We start from the raw sequence: 4338 nt of genomic DNA on the forward strand, positions 1-4338 counted from the left end.
AGAAGACCCGAGCACGATGTTCCCTCCAGACCTTCAGATTGTCGTGAATTTTTAATATACTATCGGGGTTAACAACAGGAGGACAGATGCAGACCTCGTGACGGGTGTTTAATCGTGAATCTCCCAGGAGGATGACTCTTGGTTGGTAGTCCGACTTCCTGACAACACCTAAGGTGACGAGAATCACCCCTTATCTGAATTCTGGTGGAGAAAACAAGTAGAGGTTTGATTGCAGAAGTTAGGGATTTTTGTTCAGAGCACATAGATGCCATCAAAACTCCCTGTGCATATTGATCTGCTGTCGCTTAAAGCAACGACGTCCAACTTCTTGTGACGGCTGTGCACACATTGCTCAAGCGGTTGTGCTCAATACGGGTTGAAACAAAACAGTAGTTTTCCCTGCTGACAATCCAGGCAGCAGCCAAGATGATGCATTGATGCAACGGAAATGATCCTGTATGTATTTTATTTATGGCAGGTTTATCATATTTCTTTCCTGAGATACAGTGTGTAGTATGGAGAGAGAGAGAGAGAGAGAGAGAGAGACTTTCATGGCTTGACATTTGGAGGCTAAAAAAAAAAGACTTCATATAGTGAAGAGGGCTCACGAGGTCGATGAACACAGAAACCAATATTGTTTGCTCTCAGATTCAATTGGGAGACTGTCTTTTTTTTTTTCTTGTATACGTGGCTCTGTAAGCTGTCGGCAAACAATTTCTCTCATATTTCTTCGACCGCTGTGTTGTCTTTACTCCTCTTCTCACAGATGGCGTCCATCTTTACCCATCACGTGTGTGTTGGTTAAGTGGTTAAGCACAGGTGGGAAAGAAACGGGGCTGTTAATGGATTTGGGAGAGGTGGAAAAAGCAGCCGTGGACAGACTGTGTCGACGGTGTGCAGTTGATTAACATGCAGTCTGCACACGCTGCACTGTTGCAGCAGTAGCTCAGGGTTGTAGACACACGATGAACAAATATTTTTTTCATTATTTCCTTTTCATGGGTTTATTTTCATGGGTTTATCCATCGACAGCAAAAATCATCTCACCGTCTTCCCCTGTGCTTTTTATTTTTTTTTTTATTTGCTACTAAATCATTCAGGAAATGGTAAACTAGGATCCAGGCTCAGTCATTTACAGATGCAAATTCAGATGCTATAACATATGCATGAATTGCCGCAGAGAGACGTACGCATGCACACACACCCCTGCACGAATACACTGATTACAAAGATTGGCTTTATACATCAAAACACCAAATATAACATGTTCCGTATAATACAACAGAAGATGGGGCCCAATCTCAATACACCTCTCACCCACTTCAGCTTTGATTTTACATTGATTTACAAGCCTAGGAACCCCGTAATTCAAGTGACAGTGTCCCTATGTGATGCGGAGGTTCCCAGGCTGCCAGGGACAAACGGTGACCGAGAGCAATTCCTCTGGCGCCAGCTCAGCTCAGCCTGGTACATTGTCTGTCTGGTCCCAGTGGTCCCAGGGATTCTCCAGAGTGGCTGCACCCAGCACAGTTTACTCCTGTGTGGTAAGGCAGGAGTATGATATGGGCCCCCACACCACCTCAAGGCAGACTCCAGTCCGGTGCCCTACGGAAAGCAGTTTTCATCCTTTTTTTTTTTTATATCATCCTATAACGTTAAGTGTAAAAAAGGCTAAATGAAGACAGAAACCACAATGCTGCATAACCAGGCTTTGTTGCCAACCAGAACAAAAATAGAAAAAACACAACAAAAAATCAACAAAAAAAACCAATTGGCGCTCAGTCCTCATACTCAAAGAGGGGCAGAAATTACGCCATTACCTCCTCGTCCGTCTCTGAGTTTGGTCCTGGAGACATTTGTCTGGTGGGAGGGGAGCAGCCGACTCAGGATATGCAGCCGGAGTCGGACAGGGAGGTGGCGATGCCTCCGAGGAAAACTCCACATCCGACCCTACATCCCCCCCCGGCTGCAGATGGCTCTGGGGTGGTGCTAGGGTCCCCAAGCCTGACCCTATTACATTTGTCGGGGGGGGGGATAAATAAATAATCCACCATTAATATGACTGTCACTGAGTAGTTTTTATGTAGCAAATTGCCACCCATAAAAATTACTTACCCAGCATCGCGTGACAATGCTTGCCTCCTGGTCCAACAAGGTGAGCCAGCTCATGTCCAGTGCCAAGGCGGGACACTAGGGTGGGAAGCCGGGGAAGGGTGGCATGGGTGGGAAGCTGGCGCTGGCACCAGCGTCCACCAGCGGTGGCGCAGAAGCCAGCGGCTGGGTGCTACTGAATGAATAATGAATGTTAAAAACATTTAAATTTGATGCTGTCATCAACAATTCACATTACTGTTAGCAATGGAAAAGCAAAGCTTATGTGTAGATAACTTGGCTAAAACTTATTATGTTCCCAATGTTGAAACAACTTGTTGAATGAATATCCATGTAGAAAGACAAAATCGGAAGTTGACAAATTATTCCACAAGGTTTTTCAGAGGTTCCTTCCTACCCTCTCTGCTGTATTATGGTCCTTTTTTTTTCATTTTTAACAGGCATAAAACAACAGCTACTATTTTGCCAGCAGGATATCATGTTGGTAGTTAACAGTGCATCAAGTTCTCACAATCACATTGTAGTCTTATCTGATTTGCACATTGGAGAGTGGTGGTGATGTTACAACCAACAAGGCCGACCACCGTTCAAGTCGCACCAGTGGATATTTTTAAAGAGTCCTCTGGATATTTCCACCATCTTTATGGCGACTAGTCAGAAATCGGATATTTTTTATTTTTTTTTGCCAAAACTTGATGTTTTTCTTATTCTAACCAAGTGGTTTTCATGCCTGAGCAGAGTACAGGCACAGTGTTGTGACGAGAGAAACAATACTCTACCAAAACAGAGAGGTTCTTGGCTAACGTATTCTGGAGATTGGGTTGAGGTTAGCTGGCAAAATAGTTACTACTGATTTGAACATGACAGTCCCACATTTTGACATCTCTCAGTGTTGCATTCCTTTTTTTTTTTTTTTTGAAGCCTGAACGTTAACTGAAGTCCAGTGGTGAAGTTGCTTCACTTGGCACGGCTCCTGTAATATCTGCACAGACTGGCAGCGTAGCAGCAGGAGTTGAAAATGTTATATGTATAAAGCGCCGCGAGTAGCCAAGTAATGAAGCAGTGTTCTCTTTAAATTTTTGAAGTTTTTGAATGAACTGCGAGTGTCAGGCTTAGACAAAAGAGAGGACTCAGATGCAGATTTGGCAGATGTAATGTCAGGTTTTATTGTTCTGTTATGCGACTCTTTAGTCAGAATGATGAAATAAATGCAATGAAATACTAAGAGACTCACAAGACAAACAAGACATGAAACACACAATAACTTAAAGCGCTCCCGAAGGAGGAAAACCTACTCTGAACTATAATTCTAGAATATGCAAGTTAACAAACAAAAATACACTCCGAAGAGGAAAAAGCACGAAGGCTATGAAACTTAACTACACTCTCTCTATATTCAAAAAGGTACAACACAAAACGCTCCAGAAGGAGGAAAATAAAAGGCTATAAACAAAGTTAAACCGGAACACAAAATCCTTCTAGAGAGGGCAAAATCAGAAAATAAAACGTGACAATACTTAACGATATATTCAAGGCAAGGCTGTGGTACAAGGCTTCAGTAGACGACGAAATGACGAAATACTTTGGCGACGCAGACAGGGGAAGACAAAGACTTTATACACATGGGGGAAGGGGACACAGGTGAAAACAATCAAGGATTAGGGATGACGTCAGACCAGGGAGGAAGGGCAAGTGACCTGAAACGAGAGGAGAGTTACTTTCAAAATAAAACATGAAATTCACAAGGCAGACCCCAAGACAGGACAAACCTCACCGCGATGTGACAGTGAGTTTCTAAGCACTTCTGCCTCCATCAGATAAAAGGCACTGTGACAGGATTGCAGCAGTAACGCAAGGAAAAAATCAGCTGGAGATGGAGATGGCATGTTCGGAAATGTCAGTTTACATCCACAGAATTAATGACTACTGATGACACATGAGGGTTGAGCAGGGTTGTCCTGTCTCTTCAACCACTCCCTGTGACTCTGGTGTGAGGGGACACTTGAGAATGAGAGGTAGGGGTAAAAATCAGAAATGGGATTCAGCCCAAGGCCCCTCTCTGTGGCTCTGGCACTAATAGGCACTAAAATAGCATCCTGTCGGCTCCTTGGACCAGCCTTGACCACATTCGGCCCTTGTGATATTTCAGTCTGTCTCATACAAATGGTCGTTTTAAATGATTTGTAACCCTGTTTCTACAGCAAGGTGGACACTGTCTGTCTGTGT

At 43.8% G+C, this 4338-nt stretch overlaps 1 long non-coding RNA gene across 1 annotated transcript; it reads right to left on the minus strand.

Annotated features, from left to right (window-relative positions):
* Nucleotides 1-1146: 1146 nt before the first annotated feature.
* LOC119030158 lies at nucleotides 1147-2678 on the minus strand. The gene is made up of 3 exons (XR_005078190.1): nucleotides 2116-2678; nucleotides 1821-2010; nucleotides 1147-1605 (listed from the first exon to the last, which is right to left on the minus strand). It is a non-coding gene; the product is annotated as an uncharacterized LOC119030158 (long non-coding RNA).
* Nucleotides 2679-4338: the final 1660 nt, after the last annotated feature.

Source organism: Acanthopagrus latus, chromosome 12, assembly GCF_904848185.1.
Source record: "Acanthopagrus latus isolate v.2019 chromosome 12, fAcaLat1.1, whole genome shotgun sequence".
Lineage (NCBI taxonomy): Eukaryota > Metazoa > Chordata > Actinopteri > Spariformes > Sparidae > Acanthopagrus > Acanthopagrus latus.